The sequence below is a fragment of the Thalassophryne amazonica genome, chromosome 10, assembly GCF_902500255.1.
Source record: "Thalassophryne amazonica chromosome 10, fThaAma1.1, whole genome shotgun sequence".
NCBI lineage: Eukaryota > Metazoa > Chordata > Actinopteri > Batrachoidiformes > Batrachoididae > Thalassophryne > Thalassophryne amazonica.
The window spans coordinates 69,703,151-69,722,665 of NC_047112.1; the positions used below are offsets into that span (position 1 = coordinate 69,703,151).

Below are 19,515 nucleotides of genomic sequence, written 5' to 3' on the forward strand. Positions count from 1 at the left end.
CACATTTTAATCACTTTATTAGATTGTGGAACCATGAAAGTGAATTCAAAACAAATGTACTAACTAATGAGAAAACAAATCTTTGCAACTCTAGCTTGTTCCATATTTTTATGCTGGGTTTCTTTCTCTCTGGGTGGGTATGGTGGACAGCACCAAAAACCAAGACAACCTGGGCCATTCACTTTTCACACAGTGTCCAGACTTCTATTCCTTGCGCTTCCATTATTACAAGAATTTGAATGTGCGGTCCCTTTCAAATTCAAAACAGCTGAACCTAAGGTGCATACACAGTAGTCAGTGAACAGTCTTCTCGTATAACAGTGGAGGCAGCACGTTTTCAGTGGTGTTGGACCTGGTCCTTTCCGTTTGGAATTTGCATGTTCTCCCTGTGCTTGCATTGCATTCCCTCCCACTTCCAAAAACATGCAGGCTGGGTGAAATGGAAACTTTAAATTGATCGTAGGTGTGTGATTGTATTTGTCTGTCTATATGTGGCCCTGTGGGTGTAGGGTGTGAGGCCTACACCCACAGCCCCCCCCCCCCCACTGCCCACATGACCCTTGATTGGATATTCACAGTGCTTCTTTTTTTTCCCCCACATTTTGTTATGTTACAGCCTTATTCCAAAATGGAGTGATTTCTTAGTTTTTAAAATTTTTAATAATTTTTCAAATATCTCAAAAAATCGTTCTTCACATTCTCATTATGGGGTATTGTGTGTAGAAGTTTGAGGAATAAATGAATTTCATCCATTTTGAAATAAGGCTGTAACACAGGGGTGGGCAATTAATTTTTACAAGGGGCCACATAGGGAACCTGAATTATGTCCAAGGGCCACACCATTGATAACTCAGCTGTCTCCCATTACAAATTTTACAAAAAATTACCTATTTAATAGCTTTTATAGGTCATTTTTATTATTGTAATATGTAAATATACCTAAATAAACCTCTCTAATGATTTGCGACACACAAGCTTGACATTTTTACTATATGTAATAATAATCACAGACCTCATGAGGGCCGGACAGAGACATGCAAAGGGCCGCATGTGGCCCCCGGGCCGCAGTTTGCCCAGGTCTGCTGTAACATAACAAAATATGGAAAAGTGAAGTGCTGTGAATACTTTCTGGATGCACTATAGTTGGTGCACATATTTTGAACATGATCGGGAAACGCTGTGTGACTGATTTTCACTCTGCCACACATTGCAGAAGCCACTTTTTCTATGACATCAGGCAAATGTGAGAAGCACACTTGCCACATTATGTTGTGAACCTGTAGGAGCGTGGCCGTCACCCTGATGTGACCAGGCCTTAACGTTTCCACATTTCATCAGTGTTGTCATTGTACTGTGTCCCTGTTTTATATCAATCAGGCAAATAAATAACTTCATTATTTCTGTTTTCTTTGTTTGTTACCACTACCAACCAACAGGGGTGGGACAGTTAGACTTCTGTGTTGATGGTCATGTCTTGTGTGTGTCATGCTGTGTCTCATCACAGTCTGCCAGATGCTGTGCAGCACCCCCCCCCCCCCCATACACACACACACACACACACACACACACACACACACACACACACACACACACACACACACACACTCAGAGCATCAGTGTTATGATTACAGGAGGTGGTAATTGACAGGCTGGTTTTCCATGTTTTTCTTCATTTCTTTGCTTCATGTTTGACCCACTTTAAGGTGTTTGCTTCATTTGCACAAATGTGCATGTTTTTGCACGTAGGAGTATGTCTGTGGCTGTCAGGTAGTGTGAGTGAATTGCCACAGGTTGATTGGTTGGCCTGAGAGGCAGCAGCAGGAGTTAAGACAGGCGCTGCAGGGCAGCATGGGGAAAGCCGGGCCGCATGCTCCCAGCCGTGGTGCTGTCCCTCTGGGCTTCCAGCTCTGAGCGCTGCCGGGTTGCCGGGAGGCAGCTTCAGGCTCCCGGGGCCCCAATGATGAGAGAAGATGCCTCAGAGAGAGAGGTGGGATGGGGAGGAGGGCTATGAGACATGTTTGTGTTTATTTGAGCATGTGTGTTCTGTGGGGGGATCCCAAGCAGCTTTGTTTACTGGTAATTAATTCACCTGATTGACACAACAGCTGCCACGGCTCTGGGAAGGCAAAGCCACGCATGTGTGTGTGTGTGTGTGTGTGTGTGTGTGTGTGTGTGTGTGTGTGTGTGTGTGTGTGTGTGTGTGTGTGTGTGTGTGTGTGTGTGTGTGTTACATTATGCTCCCCTGCATAGTCACGGTCTGTGTGTGCATAATTGTCTGCATACCTGTGTGTGTGTGTATGCGCGTGCGAGCAGAGAACATGGGCATTTCCATGTCACAGGGTTGAGCATTTGGATTGTAGCAGAGCTCTCTGTCTTCCATCGATTAGGAGCCATCGATTACACACTTCTGACTGTCCTCTAATCTTTATGAAGTCGACTTCACTGACGTGATTTTTGGAGCACTTGAAGCTGGAGGAGACGGAGAAAAGCAAGCATGTGACAGGTGGACAAATGGAAAGTTGGGTGGTGACAGAAGTTGCAGGACAAGGAATTCCTCAGTTGTTTAGGGCGATGGTGGAGACTTGTGAGACACTGTGGGCCTGATGAAGTGCAAATCGGTCTGAAAGCGTCACTCTGGGCGATGTAGTGCTCGGTACCACCTCACACACAGGCAGCGAGGCCGCTGTACACAGACACACTACATTCTATTCCAGTGCCTGGGCTTTTTGTAGCTGTCAGTGTTGTATGGCTGGGGGGCCTGGCTGCCTTTTTGTTTCTGTCTTTTGTTTTTCCTTCCAGGTGGCTTGCATTTGGGACTGAGTGGCTGTGTTGCTGAGGTTATCAGGACCTCACCCTGATCACCTGCGGCTCGCCAGGACTCACAGCTGAGGTGCATCTATATGGATTGGAACATGGTGGCATTTAAGACTGGAGTATACAGTGTGTATTTGCCAGAGACTCGACCTTGTGACCAGACGGGTGAGATCGTCGTCTCGGGAGCCATCTCATCATCAGTGGATGCAGAGAACGTCCAGGGTTTGATGCACGGTCTGTGAAAGAGGAGGGGGTGAGGTCTCACGCTCGTCAGCACACTTCCTGAGGTACGTTAGATTTTGTGACTAACATTTATACAGTCAGTAAATGTGGATGTCCCTCACACCTTTTTATATTGAGCTGTATGTTAGTCATGTATCGGCTTCCACTGCAGTGGAGTTTTGTGAACTGGATGTTCCATGCCTGCAGGTTGGGAAGCTGATTAGTAATCAAGCCAGGAAGTGTTTGCTGTTTGTACACCTTTAAGTGTTCTCTCTGTGTGTAGAGTGTGGACTCACATAATGGTTCCTTCTTTCACAGACTCGGTTTGTTGCGGCCACCTGGGGGGTGTCGGCGGGGTCCTTGGGTCCGAACAGCTTCTGGCTCCGGACCGTTAGCGCTGCTGGGAGCACACCACGCCAGACCGCACTTTCTTTTGTTATTTTTTGTATCACTGTTATGTATTAAATTCAGTTAGCCTTTGTACCGTGCTCTGCTTATTTCATACTGGGTCCTTCAAACGCTGGTCGGTTCTCCGAGCTGCGTCCGACACATAACAGTAGTCTCTGGCCAAACATCACGGACCCAGCGGTAGCAGAGACGGTAACGCGCCGGGAAGGCGGCAGCAGACGTTCAGAAGTTATCCGGATCAGTTGCGGGTGCTCTCCGCCCGGATGGTGCGTGTTTGAGAACCCATTACTGAATATTGATTCGTGCTCTCTTGCAGCCGTGTTCCTGTGTGTGCCTTATCCGTGGGTCGTGGTGGAGTGTGACTGGCGACGGCTTCGCGTCGCACTTCGACCGGATAAGAGGTTTGAACGGGAGCTGCAGGAGTGAGTCTGTAATGGGTGAACGCGCACGGCGGAGCTCTGTGGCACGGGTCGCGGTGCTTCCTGTGTTACAGTCGTAGCCCCGTTTCCCCGGGTAATGATAGCTACTGCATCTGTTGTGTCAGCTCCGGTGTTATTTAGTTGAATCACATTTTTGGTTGTGTGCTGCTCACAGAAAGGCAGCATGAGTTTGTTTTCTCAGTTACCAAAGGGGGTTTTTCATTTTTAGCACTTTCGCTCCCTCTTTTGGTGACTGAGTCACATTACCGTCAAGCTCTTAAGTTGGAACAGGTGTGTTCCATTTGTTGGAGCTTGACGGTATAAATCACTTATTTGTTTTGTGTTAGTTCATTTTGTGTGGGTGTTTTTTGAGTTGGTTTTTGTGTGGGATTTTATTTTTTGTTTTTCACTATTTAGTGTCTGGGGTCGTGACCCTGCAGTTCTGCCAAAAAAAAAAAAAAAAAAAGACCCGAGCAACCTTATGTCAGTCTGTTAGTCTTTCTTTTTATTTTTTTTTTCAGTTTCACCTCCCAGGGTTTGATGGGACGGTCCCCTGGGGGGTCATGGGGGGGGTATTTGGGTTGTTGTTTTTTCTTTCTTTTTTTTTTGTTTTGTTTTTTGTTATGCCCTCTCTTCTCCTCTGACTCCAGCCGTGTGAGCCATAGTGTCGGCGTTGCTGGAGTGGTGCAGTTAGGTTGTGCTGGGCGTTTCCCAGGTAACCTCTGCACCCGGGAGGGGAGGGGGGGGTTTGGGGTATTTTCTTTTTGTTCCCTCTCTTCTCCTCTGGCTCCAGCCGTGTGAGCCGTAGTGTCGGCATTGCTGGAGTGGTGCAGTGTGGTTATGCTGGGCGTTTCCCAGGTAACCTCTGCACCTGGGGAGGGGGGGGGGGTTTCCCCCCAGTTTCCGCCCTCAGGGTTTGACTGTGGTGTCCTCTGGGGGGGAAAGGGCTGTGGGTCCATCTAGCCATAGACGGCCGGGGCTGGGTCCGTTGGTCGTGAGGGGAGGCGTCTCCTGGGGTTGACGAGTGGTCCTCTGGGAGGCGCTGGGAGTCCCCGTGGGTGACGTTGGATCCCAGAGGGACCTCGGCTGTGGTTATTACTCCTGGAGCTGGTGGGAAGTCCTCTGGGGGGTGTTGGTCCCTACATGTCGTTTTGGGGGGGGGGGGGGGGGGGGGTGTTTTAGCGCTTTTATTTGTAAGCTTAAGTTTGGGGTTTTTCTTTTCTCCTCATCCCGGGGTTTGATAGGACGGTCCCCTGGGGAGGGGGGGGGGGTGGGGGGGTGGTTTGGTTGTTTGTGTTTGTCTTTTTTGTTTTATGACTAATGACCGCACATGGTTGGATAAAGGCTGACCGCACAGGTTTAAGAACTCCTGGCCACACCTGTGCTAAGTGACTGACTGAAACAAAGGCAAGGATGCAGCCAGAGGAGAGGACATCAACCATTCTGTTGGAAGACGAATGCAGATGCGGTGTTTCTCCTGGGCCAGGTTTGTGTGGTCGCCGGGAGGCTTCCCGTGAGGGTGGGGTACTGTTGTATGGCTGGGGGGCCTGGCTGCCTTTTTGTTTCTGTCTTTTGTTTTTCCTTCCAGGTGGCTTGCATTTGGGACTGAGTGGCTGTGTTGCTGAGGTTATCAGGACCTCACCCTGATCACCTGCGGCTCGTCAGGACTCACAGCTGAGGTGCATCTATATGGATTGGAACATGGTGGCATTTAAGACTGGAGTATACAGTGTGTATTTGCCAGAGACTCGACCTTGTGACCAGACGGGTGAGATCGTCGTCTCGGGAGCCATCTCATCATCAGTGGATGCAGAGAACGTCCAGGGTTTGATGCACGGTCTGTGAAAGAGGAGGGGGTGAGGTCTCACGCTCGTCAGCACACTTCCTGAGGTACGTTAGATTTTGTGACTAACATTTATACAGTCAGTAAATGTGGTGTCCCTCACACCTTTTTATATTGAGCTGTATGTTAGTCATGTATCGGCTTCCACTGCAGTGGAGTTTTGTGAACTGGATGTTCCATGCCTGCAGGTTGGGAGGCTGATTAGTAATCAAGCCAGGAAGTGTTTGCTGTTTGTACACCTTTAAGTGTTCTCTCTGTGTGTAGAGTGTGGACTCACATAATGGTTCCTTCTTTCACAGACTCGGTTTGTTGCGGCCACCTGGGGGGGTGTCGGCGGGGTCCTTGGGTCCGAACAGCTTCTGGCTCCGGACCGTTAGCGCTGCTGGGAGCGCACCACGCCAGACCGCACTTTCTTTTGTTATTTTTTGTATCACTGTTATGTATTAAATTCAGTTAGCCTTTGTACCGTGCTCTGCTTATTTCATACTGGGTCCTTCAAACGCTGGTCGGTTCTCCGAGCTGCGTCCGACACATAACAGTCAGTCAAAAGCCGTTTTCAATCACTGCATTAATCTTGTGCATTGTTTCATAACTACCATGTGATCAACCCTCACATGCACAAGGCGGCTGTGCACAGCTGCTTTGACTGCACTTGTCACTGTCACTGCTGTCTATGTTCATGCAAAGATTGACTGGACCATTAGAGCCAATATGATGAATTTATGAACCAATTAAAAAAACAAAACAAAAAAACAAAAGCTATTTGATTTTTGTCTGAACAAAATATTCCAAACATCAATGTATCCTAAATATTACAATTTTCAGTTTTACTTTTATAGATGGTTGATTTGGATTCGTTTTCAAGACTTTCTGTTGGGAAAGTGTAAGTACACGGACCCACAACAGGGGGCGCAAATGAACGGACAATGGAATAGGTCAAATAACAACACTTTACTGTTGTGAATGTGCACAACAAACACTACAGATTACAATAATGGAAAAAAGTCAATTTCACAAAGGTGTCGTGTGGGCAGGCTCGAAGATAGGAGACGCCTCTCCAAAGTAGAACCGGAACCACACGATTTCCTCCGCCACCAGACCCCGGGAATACTGGAGCCGCCAAGTCCCGAACTTCCAGGTGGCCACTGCCTCCGCGTGTCGGACCTGGTACTGCTGGCGAGGAACAAAGAACAATTAAAGGAGGGCGCGTTTGCACCCAGGAATCCGAACGGTAGGAAAACTACCTCCACCTCTCGTTGGAAAAATACTCCTTAGAACAACGCACAAAATCCAAAAAGGATACAATTCGTCAGCTGAGCTACGTTACCTTCTAGGTAGAAACGATATCTCGGCAAAGAGGTGGAGACGTTGTCCTGCTGATATACCCCTGCCGATCAGATGATTGGTAACAGCTGTTGCCGGTGATGTGTGACAGCTGTCACCCTGGCTGCTCCTGTGAGGCGGCGCCCTCTGGTGCCTGGAGCCCGCACTCCAGACAGGGCGCCCTCTGGTGGTGGGCCAGCAGTACCTCCTCTTCTGGCGGCCCACACAACACTTTCCATTCTTATTGAAGCATGTTGTCACATTTTAGAAACTAAACAACACCCACACATATATCGAGTACTTACAGCTTTTTGTACATGCAGAGACTTCAATTAAAACTGAAGTATCAGTATTTTTCTGATGAAGCTTCACTCTGTCTGCACCTGATTTCACATCAAGGACACGTTCTTTGCATTAACAATATTAATCGGTCTGATTTTTCATTTGGATTCACACTTTTGCGCTTTATTTTTGTGGTTGCTGATCAGACAGAATGAGGGGGGATAATACAACCCCTGGCAAAAATTATGGAATCACCGGCCTCGGAGGATGTTCATTCAGTTGTTTAATTTTGTAGAAAAAAAGCAGCTCACAGACATGACACAATACTAAAGTCATTTCAAATGGCAACTTTCTGGCTTTAAGAAACACTATAAGAAATCAGGAAAAAAATTTGTGGCAGTCAGTAACGGTTACTTTTTTAGACCAAGCAGAGGGAAAAAAATATGGAATCACTCAATTCTGAGGAAAAAATTATGGAATCATGAAAAACAAAAGAACGCTCCAACACATCACTAGTATTTTGTTGCACCACCTCTGGCTTTTATAACAGCTTGCAGTCTCTGAAGCATGGACTTAATGAGTGACCCTGACATTAATGACATTGACCCTATGTGTCTTTTTGCAAGGAATGTTTTCACAGTTTTTGCTCTATGGCAAGATGCATTATCATCTTGAGAAATGATTTCATCATCCCCAAACATCCTTTCAATTGATGGGATAAGAAAAGTCTCCAAAATATCAACGTAAACTTGTGCATTTATTGATGATGTAATGACAGCCATCTCCCCAGTGCCTTTACCTGACATGCAGCCCCATATCATCAATGACTGTGGAAATTTACATGTTCTCTTCAGGCAATCATCTTTATAAATCTCATTGGAACGGCACCAAACAAAAGTTCCAGCATCATCACCTTTTCATTAGCCCATTGTAACCTTGTTTTTTCTGTTTAGGTGTTAATGATGGCTTTCGTTTAGCTTTTCTGTATGTAAATCCCATTTCCTTTAGGCGGTTTCTTACATTTCGGTCACAGACGTTGACTCCAGTTTCCTCCCATTCGTTCCTCATTTGTTGTGCATTTTTGATTTTTGAGACATATTGCTTTAAGTTTTCTGTCTTGATGCTTTGATGTCTTCCTTGGTCTACCAGTATGTTTGCCTTTAACAACCTTCCCATGTTGTTTGTATTTGGTCCAGAGTTTAGACACAGCTGACTGTGAACAACCAACATCTTTTGCAACATTGCATGATGATTTACCCTCTTTTAAGAGTTTGATAATCCTCTCCTTTGTTTCAGTTGAAATCTCTCGTGTTGGAACCATGATTCATGTCAGTCCACTTGGTGCAACAGCTCTCCAAGGTGTGATCACTCCTTTTTAGATGCAGACTAATGAGCAGATCTGATTTGATGCAGGTGTTAGTTTTGGGGAGGAAAATTTACAGGGTGATTCCATAATTTATTCCTCAGAATTGAGTGAGTCCATATTTTTTTCCCCTCTGGTCTAAAAAAGTAACCGTTACTGACTGCCACAATTTTTTTTCTTGATTTCTTATAGTGTTTCTTAAAGCCAGAAAGTTGCCATTTGAAATGACTTTAGTTTTGTGTCATGTCTGTGATCTGCTTTTTTTCTACAAAATTAAACAACTGAATGAACATCTTCCAAGGCCGGTGATTCCATAATTTTTGCCAGGGGTTGTACAACCCAGTCTCACAACCAGTCTCAAGTTGTGATTCAGCAGCACGAAATATACATTAATCTATTGGTTCGTGATATTGTGACGAAAAGTGCCTCATTTTTGTCACGGCAGCACAGATTCATTCCAATTCGTTCCGTGATGGCTGCACGAAATTAAAAGTGAAGTGGGGGGGTTGGGGGTAGTTATGGTTAGGGTGGGGGAAGGAGTAGGGTTAGTAATAGTGAGTTTAAAAAAACCCGGCACGAAAATTTGACTCATTTCGTGATGGGAGGATGAAAAAAATCGTGAGGCTGACCTGAGATAATAACACTGTGTGTGAATAATCAGTCTGGAGGTGAGCAGGACTGGAATCGATTGTATCATGTGTTTGTGAATAACCTCAAGGAGCTGTGTGGACTTTCATATGATTGTGAAGGTTTTTGTAGTGTTTGTGTGTATGTCGAGGTGCTATCAAATGTGGTAGTGGGAAAAGCACAGTTGTGTGACTGTTCAGCACAGCTGGGTCAGTCTGAGACCTTAATGTGATCTGAAAGAAACACACACCACAGTTTGGTATCAGTGCTGTGGTGGCCAGCAGGTAGCAGTGTGTTGGCATGCTTGTCTGGACCCAGATAACAGCAGATCCATTACCACCTGCAAACTGAGGTCTGGTCAGTGGACAGATAGAAGCGCTCACTCACTGTCTGTAGGCCATCCAGCCAGCCAGCACGCCAAGCCTCCACTATGGAGTTGAAGAGGTTCACAATAAAGGGGCCAAAGGCAAGGGCATGCCTTCTACTATAGGAAAGTTTCACCTACAGGACCTCTAACAAATATCAAGGGAATTTGACTTTTTTCTGTTTGTCCAAAGTAAGTAAAGCTTTGGACATGTTAACAACACCTCCATTGGCTTTGCTCAGCTGATGAAGTTACTGAATATGAATACCATTATCAAAGGTTCCTCCACTTTTGCAGTGAAACATGAATATTATTCACATTTATTATATTCCATGCACACCACTTGACTTGACCAGTAATTCATCTGTAGAGACATTAAAGGGAAAGTTCATATGTTTTAGATTTTAATCATTTGTCTGGCGACAAAAACAAATTTAATCAGTGAAGTATTGATTTAAAAACCAGACATTATCATAGACTAACCAGCGAGGGGCTCATTCTGTAAGACCGAGCATGTATAATATTGTCGGGATACGGAACTGTTGGTTTATACGACAAGACGCACAATTCGACAGAACACCGGCTGCGCGTGCTGCTCCGCAGATGTCATAATGGCGCTGTTAGCTGAGAGTGAGAGAAAGTCGTGTACTGATGGCGCCCTCGAAATGGGTGAATTTAAGCTACCATACAAAAGTATTGATGTGGATTCTGACAGAGAATTACCATTTCACATTTGATGGATTTTCACATTTGATGGATTACTCCACGTAAAGCTCAATTTGCGACCGTATAACCAGCATGAATGTCTGCACTGGAAAATGGTGCACTGTTTTGTTTTCAGCTACAATCACCAAAGCAGTCGCAAAGTGTTTTTTTGTTTATGTTTTTTTTTTTTTGGTTCCCAGTGGAGGAGGGAAGACAAAGCGAGTGGGAGATGTTGTGTCGGTAAGTGTTAGCCTACACAGCTAACTAGAAAAGCTCTGTTCTCTCGTCTGCAAAACTGCCTCGACACGTTTGAGCTCCGGGTCATAAACAAACCGCAACACATGTCTACTTTCCACCGCATCCTCACTTTTTCTTTACATTTTCACTTTGTTTACATGCAATTTGCTCAAAACTTAAATAAAATGGCATGTTATTTTTCCCCAAAGTAGAGAAATTACGTCATATGCGTCATATTTTACGCCTTTAGCACCCGCCCTCAAATGAGTCTGCAGTGCCCAATTAATCATAGTTACAAAAATGAATCACAGTACAGTTTATAGTGGTGTTTTGATAAGGTGTGTCCTGTGAATTCTCAAAATCCAGTGAGATTCATTTAATAATTAAAAGCAAATAAACTCAACAAATCCTCAATTTTGAGAATTTGTAACTTCTTTCATGATGTACAGGGTGAACACAAAACACTCCCTGGTTTCAAATGTTTAGAGTATCAAAAGTTGTTGTGTGGGCCGCTGAAGAGGAGGTACTGCTGGCCCACCACCACCAGAGGGCGCACTGCCTGGAGTGCGGGCTCCAGGCACCAGAGGGCGCCGCCGCCTCACGGGAGCAGCCAAGGTGACAGCTGTCACCCATCACCTGAGACAGCTGACAGCAATCATCAGTGGGGTATATCAGCAGGACGGCATCTCCACCTCATTGCCGAGATATCGTTTCTACCTGAGAGGTAACGTATCAAAGCTGACGGAGTGTATCCTTTTGGATTTGTGCTTAGTTTGTGGATTACTGTTCCAACGAGAGGTGGAGGTAACTTCCCTGCTGTTCGGAGTCCTGGGTGCAAACGCGCCCCCATTTAACTGTTCTTTGTTCCTCGCCAGCAGTACCAGGTCCGACACGCGGAGGCAGTGGCCACCTGGGAGTTCGGGACTTGGCGGCTCCAGTATTCCCGGGGTCCTGTGGCGGAGGAAGCCGTGTGGTTCCGGTCTTACCTTGGAGAGGCGTCTCCTATCTTCAAGCCTGCCCACACGACACTTTTGTGAATTGACTGTTGTCCATTTCCGTGATTGGTTGTATTCGTTGTGCACATTCACAACAGTAAAGCGTTGTTATTTTGACTTACTCCATTGTCCGTTCATTTGCGCCCCCTGTTGTGGGTCCGTGTTCCTACACTTTCACAACAAAAGTCACATGAATAATTTTAGAATTTTGAAGAAGAATCTGCAATAGAGAAAAAAAAAGCATTGAGGCACCAAGTCCTGAGTCCCAGTCATCCAAAGTGACGCACACCCGATGAAGAAAAAGTTGCAGTTCCTTGACTGGCCATGTGAGGCTGTCTCCAGAAAGGAGCAGATTACCATAAAAGCTCATATTAAAATGTCCAACTTTTAGAGCAGAAATGAAAATGTTTACAGCCTGGTACATAAGACAGTTTTACTGTCCATAGCTAGTTTCCCCTTCCATGACAGGTGATTTTTTTTTTTCTTTATAACTCATTGGTTTAATACATTTTAAGACATAAAGTTATGCATAACTTGGGGCGTGGTTGCTTTGAGTGAAAGCTCATGCGCACTGTAGCTGTTCTGGATAACCTTGCCTGTACTTTCTGAGCATTTTATTGTTAATATATGTAGTAATATTATGGCTTGTGTCAGTAATTGTCCTAACGGATCATCTAAGCTGTGCTCCAGTATTTCTGCCATGTGAAATTTTTGTCTTATTTAATTTTGTAGCAGCTATTGGTAGTTTGGTGATGTTAGGTCCAGTTAATCCATGATTACTGAAGAAATAAGCAGGTCATAATTTTTAATGCCCACAGCAAAGCAAACCATTATGAAAATCACTGCTCAGTCCCCAAAAATGTGATTTAGTAAACATCCAAGCCAAGTTTAGCCTGTTAGTTAGCTTGTTTGGTAAATCTAAGATGGGGAGGATTCGAGTTTCATTTGTCCTTCCCAGGTCACGGGTGTTTTGCCCATGGTCCACCTCTGTAGCCATTTATGGGCTAGCCATGACATGGGCAGGCTAAGCACTGGCAACATGACAACATCCAGAGTAGCACTTCAAAACAGCTCTTGTGGGTTTTTATAGAAAGCTAACACCCCTATTCCACAGGGCACCATTCTATTACCCCCCCCCCCCCCCCCCCCCCCATGATCCAGAAAAAGTGCAAAAACAGGATGAAACGGCTTATGTCCTATCAAGGCTATCTTATAAAGTGCAAACCTGACAACCTGCTCGGAAACTAAACAAAGCCTGCGCCTTGCTGCGTCCTCGGCCAGAACCACAACAAACACTGCTTCTGCTTCAAATTTTTACCCTGAAGGAGCATGATCAAACAAGTATATCAAGCTGTACTCACAAAGGACTACCCCATTAAAAATGTTTACAAATTTACAAACACCCGGAAGTGACCGTGTAATGAAGATGATTTGGGGAATCAGGATGAAAGTTTTGAGCAGCTCCAAAATATCACCCCAGTTTCAAATCTGGTGCTGATGATGGTCATAATTACTGCGTATACCAAGTTTGTTCAAGATTGACAAAAGATTGATCAAGAAGTTACTGTGATGCTTCAAAGATTTGCTATTCGGGATGAAACGGGAGGGAATTGCGCTCTGTGGAAAAGCTCTATATGGCCGATTTTGCAAAGGGTTTATCCAGTATACATACACTCTTTGTAGGGCACCTCCATATTGGATTAATCCAGAGAAACACTCCACATGTCCAAAATGTCATAGCTGACATTGTCTTACAATGCAAGTAGTACGAGGCTTTTCATTTGATACATAATCATTCCAGTGGTACTCAAGGATTCTCTGAAGAGACCTAGTGCCAGAGGTGGCTGAGCCCGGCTTCAGTAAGTAAAAGTCCCTCCATGTGTTGCTTCTACCTGTGCACCTAAAACAGATGATTTCACTGATTAGCTCATTTTCATGCCTGAAGAGTTGAACCAATTAGAATTAGCTGGTTTAATGTGTGGATAGCAGGGGTGGGGGCCAAGCGGTTAGTGAGCTTGATTCTGTTGTAGAAGGTCCCTTGTTCAAGGCCACCCCTGCCTATTGTCTGTGTAAGGTGGAGTTGTGTCAGGGAGGGCATCCGGAAGAAAACTTGTGCCAAATCGACAGGCAGATCCACTTCAGATGTGCTGTGACGATCTCGAGTGCAGCAAGGGAGATGCCAGAGGGACTTACTTCATGGGTGGGTGGCACAAATACGTGGTGAGATGTCTACTCACTGAAGCTAGGGTTACCCACCTCTGCCCAGTACTACAGACATCCTGCCATCGTTTCAGGTTCCTGCTTAGCATTCAAGTCTTACAACCATACTGCAAGGGTATCTAGTATCAGAAGTAATGTGAGAAGAGGCAGAACATGGATCACAATCAGTGAAGAAATACGTCCCAGAGTGTTTGTGTAATGCCGCGCTCACATCGGGCGCAACGCGAGCGACAGCAGCGACAGGTTGCCATGTAATCCCTATGTAAGGACGAGTTTTGGTGCCAAGCCACGCAGCACGACGCGATGGACGTGAATGAAGCGATTTTGAGTGATTGGCGCATTTGTGGCGCAATATTGCGTCGCATCACGTCGCATTGCCCTGCTCCCCAAGTTGAAAAATCTGAACTTTTTCATCTTGTCGCTCCGCGATGACCAATCAGGGACTGAATATGTAATGACGCGGAGATGTCTGGAGTTTGACTGAAGATGTGAACATGTCCTGTCTCTGGTAGCCAGCCTGTGAGCAGGAATTATGTCTCTTTTGTCCTTTATTTCACAATTATGACAGAGTTTTTGGAGCGAGCAACAGCCCCACAGCAGCGGGGGCGGAGTTTGTTTTTTTTTTAAGTGCGCACGCGAGCGAATCGTCCGTGGAGATTATTTTACTTGTTAAATACACAGATGTATAATAAAACAAATGGTGACTGGTTTCTAAACACAATTATGACAGAGTTTTTTTGGGGAAGAGCAAGCAGCAGCCCCACAGCAGGGGGAGCAGAGTTTCTTTCTCTCTTTTTTTTTTTTTTTTTTTTTTTTACGTGCGCGCACAAGTGAATCGTCCATGAAGATTTTTTTACTTATTACCTACACAGATGCATAATAAAACAAATGGTGACTGGTTTCTAAAAACAATTATGACAGAGTTTTTGGGGGAAGAGCGAGCAGCAGTCCCACAGAAAGCAGCGGAGTTTTTTTTTTTTTTATTGTTTACATGTGCGCGCATGAATGGGACAGGAGGTCCTCAGACTGGGTCCTGCAGAGGCGGAAGGACCGCTGAAAGCAGCCGTCATCCAGACGCAGCTCCTGCAGCAAATGATGATACTCCCCGAATTGGGAGCTTTCCACAACAACTCGCACTGTGTGATCAAGGTCCGTCATGTTAACTTGACTGACAACCGGAGCCGGCAAGCGGAATGGAAGCTCCTCCTATTTGATGACACACTGGGGCGAATTTTCGCAGCGAAAGCAGAGCAACACACCGGGCGATGGTGGCGCGTCCGTCGCCACGTGACCGAAGCGAATTTGTGGCGTCTGGTCACGTGTGTGAATGCGGCATTAGAGCTGGTGGTCACAGAATGCCTTTCTGATGGGACCGGCTGGAATGGAGCTGGTGCTTCGTGTGTTTGAAAAAATAAACGAAGCATTCCCTGCGACATCACAAGGAATACTGTAAATGTCTAAATTCACACCTCTAAAATTGTACGTGATCACTTTCTGCCGATCACAGATTATGTGATTCATAGTTTAAAATAGTTTAAACTATGAATTATGTCATGTATCCATTATTGTAAGAGAGTTTTTATTAATAGGAAAGAATAGGAAATTAAGAATTAGGACTGTGTAAGTCGTTTTTGTGTATCAGGTTTGCTTGTGTGCTGAGAATAAGAGGAAGATCGCAGCCGCAAACAGGGCAGCTATCAAAACCCACAGGCTCTTTAAACTCCATCACTCTCTCTCTCTTTCTCTCTGTTTTTGCTCTCTCTCTCTCTCTCTCTCTCTCTCTCTCTCTCTCTCTCTCTCTCTCTCTCTCTCTCTCTCTCTCTCTCTCCTTCTTTCCTCCCTGGCCATGCTGATGATTGACGGCCTGAGGGTTTTAATGGGCACTGGAGAGCAGGAGCTGAGGTCGGGGTTGTCATGGCAACAAGGAGAAGGGGCCTTTTGCTGCTGCTTCACCTGAGTATGGTGGAGCCTCGTTGGCTGGCTAGGACGTGCATGCGCGCGCGCACACACACACACACACACATATACACACACACACACCATGCCAGCTCCACTTCCATTCACCCTTCCTTCTCTGTGAGATGCCCCGCTGTTCATTCTGCCATCTCTATCCTTCTGTCTTCTTTTCTCATTTTCATTTGCATCTCCTTGCTTATGTCTTTGTCACACTGTTTTACTCTTTCTTGTCAAAATAATACAGATGAGGCAAATCGCGATGCATAAATGATTTCCATGTGTATGTTTACATTTATGTATGTGCATGGGTTTAAATATGCAACATTCATGTTCTTGGTTTTGGTCACTGATTTTTTTTTAAACACTTCTGTGTTGGCTGCCCGGTTACCCTCGGGATTGATGAAGCAAATTAAAACCATGAGGTCTAGTGAAGTTAGCAGGACTTGTATGTCAGTGGCAGATTTATTTATTATTTCCACTGCAAACAAAAAACCTTGGGTTGGGGGTGGCTGTATCTGTTGGTCTGTGTGTTCATGACAAATGTAAGTGCAGTTCCTCCAAAAACAGTTGGTGGATTCCAATGAAAATTTGCACAATGGCTGCACACCACATGAAGGTGTAAATGAAGGAAAATAATTGTGGTCCAGCAGCTTAATGGAGACACAGAATTTTGTGTGCAAAGCAGGAGACTGACTTTTTAAGTGCCACTCCTCCGTAGCAAATTTATGAAGTTCAATGAAACGTCACGTGAAGCTGTGCATGAAGGAAAATAAATCTATTTATTATTATATGGCTGCGACACTACACGTGCTCTGATTGGCTGATTACCAGTCGGATATTTTCCCATATCCGAACCAGTTTCCATGACAGTCGGTCTGAATGCTTATTTTCTTTACAAACCAGAAAGCTAAAAATGCACATGTACGTATTCCATAAATATCTAAACAGCATCTGAAAAAGCACACAGATTGAAAGTTTACCAGCTAACGACTGGAGTGTCTGTTAGGAAGTTCCTGCTCTGCTCCGGTGTTCTGTCAGGACACCAGCCATCAGCTTGGAGGTGAGCTGAGATGAGCCACTGCTCAGCTCAGCTTCAGAGCTCTGAAGTGAGCAGAGGAGGTGAAGTCAATTCTTTTTTTTTTCTTTTTTTTAGGTGAACTTCACCTCTGCTGCTGAAGCGAACGGCTTCACCTCTGCTCTGGCTATGAGCTCTGTCTACAAGCCATCAACAGCTTTCATATTCAGGTGTTTGTGTGTGTGTGTGTGTGTATATATATATATATATATACTCACACACACTGAGGAAAATAAGTATTTGAACACCCTGCGATTTTGCAAGTTCTCCCACTTAGAAATCATGGAGGAGTCTGAAATTTTCATCTTAGGTGCATGTCCACTGTGAGAGACATAATCAGAGGTGAAACATTTCCTGTAGTTTTTCCACCAGGTTTGTACACACTGCAGCAGGGATTTTGGCCCACTCCTCCACACAGATCTTCTCTACATGAGCCAGGTTACTGGGCTATCGCTGAGAAACACGGAGTTTGAGCTCCCTCCAAAGATTTTCTGTTGGGTTTAGGTCTGGAGACTGGCTAGGCCACTCCAGAACCTTGATATGCTTCTTACGGAGCCACTCAATGCTCTAACTGAGGGAAGGAGGTTGTTCCCCAAAATTTCGCAATACATGGCCCCGGTCATCCTCTCCTTAATACAGTGCAGTCGTCCTGTCCCATGTGCAGAAAAACACCCCCAAAGCATGATGCTTCCACCCCCATGCTTCATAGTAGGGACGGTGTTTTTGGGATGGTTCTCAGCATTCTTCTTCCTCCAAACACGGCGAGTGGAATTAAGACCAGAAAGTTCTATTTTGGTCTCATCTGACCACATAACTTTCTCCCATGACTCCTCTAGATCATCCAAATGGTCATGGGCAAATTTAAGACGGGCTTGGACGTGTACCGATTTAAGCCGGGGAACCTTCCGTGCCATGCATGATTTTAACCCATGACGTCTTAGTGTATTACCCACAGTAACCTTGGAAACAATGGTGCCAGCTCTCTTCAGGTCATTGACTAGCTCCTCCCGTGCAGTTCTGGGCTGATTCCTCACCTTTCATAGGATCATTGATACGCCACGAGGTGGGATCTTGCATGGAGCCCCAGTCCAAGGGAGATTGACAGTCATGTTTAGCTTCTTCCATTTCCTAATAATTGCACCAACAGTTGATCGTTTTTCACCAAGCTGCTTGGCAATTGCCCCGTAGCCCTTTCCAGCCTTGTGGAGGTCTACAATTTTGTCTCTGGTGTCTTTGGACAGCTCCTTGGTCTTAGCCATGTTAGTAGTTGGAGTCTTACTGATTGTGTGGGGTGGACAAGTGTCTTTATGCAGCTAACGACCTCAAATAGGTGCTTCTAATTTGGAATAATAAGTGGAGTGGAGGTGGACTTTTAAGAGGCGGACTAACAGGTCTTTGAGGGAATTTCTGCTGATTCACAGGTGTTGAAATACTTATTTGCAGCAGTAACATGCAAAGAAATTATTAAAAAATCATACATTGTGATTTCTGGATTTTTTTTTTTTTTTTTTGTATTATGTCTCTCACAATGGACATGCACCTAAGATGAAAATTTCAGACCCCTCCATGATTTCTAAGTGGGAGAATTGCAAAATCGCAGGGTGTTCAAATACTTATTTTCCTCACTGCATATATATATATATATATATATATATATATATATATATATATATATATATATATATATATATAAACAAATTATTAACCTCACTTGCTTGGTCTGTATGGGAATATCAGACCTCTGTGTTTTTTGCATGGACATCGTTGGCGCTCCAGCCGTACTTACACCTCGGTCTCATATTTCCCCGTATAGACCTCACAATCGGTTAATAATCCTTTAGTATGATGTCTCCAACGGGAGATAACAGGACTTTTTAAATACATCATATTAGTCAATTACTTGTACAGAGGTTGACCATTTTGTTTGGGTTGGGTAATGTCAACTTAATTGGAAAAATCACGATGTCCACATCATGATAGAGGATGAAATTGGTGTTAGTTGGGGGAGGGGGGGGGTACTCATTTATGTATTATGACTAATTTCCTTATTGACCATGTATCATTCAGAGTAACAGGGCTTTGAGCTGATTTTCCCAGGAGCTGTCACCTGGACAGGTTTAGTGCAGTCCTTTGATGAAACTCAAGAAAAAGTGTAGATGGGGGTTCATGTATTACTGCATTTGTTAGTGAGACAGCATTGGTGGAGTTAGCGGTTAAGTGCGTTTCTTTCCCATATGGAAGGTTTCAGGATCAATCCCCACCCCTGCCCATCCTAAGTAATGCGGAATTGCATCATGAAGGACATCCGGTCAAAAACGCATACCAAATCAATATGCAGATTCACCTCAGATCTGCTGTGGTGACCCTGAGTGGGAAAACATGGGACAAGCTGAAGGGATGTAATGGCAGAAGTTGTTTCTGACAACACCAGTGTAAGTTTTCTGTCTCTTAATTGTGTAGGCATTGAAAAAAACAGCAATAATATTATGTTGTGTTCTCTCTGTGTTAAGTCTGTTCTCTCTATCTCTCTGCTCTTATGTGTACGTCTGACTTCTCTGGATATGCCCATGTCCACACTCTTTAGGTCCCACAGATTCACACCTCCTCATCACAGCAGCCTGTGTGTGTGTGTGTGTGTGTGTGTGTGTGTGTGTGTGTGTGT

The 19,515-nt window shown here is 44.9% G+C and overlaps 1 protein-coding gene across 2 annotated transcripts in view; it reads left to right on the plus strand.

The window, feature by feature from the left end:
• The window catches only part of ssbp4 (single stranded DNA binding protein 4), a 388,170-nt gene that overhangs the window by 252,307 nt on the left and 116,348 nt on the right, over positions 1-19,515 (plus strand). The window lies entirely within an intron of this gene.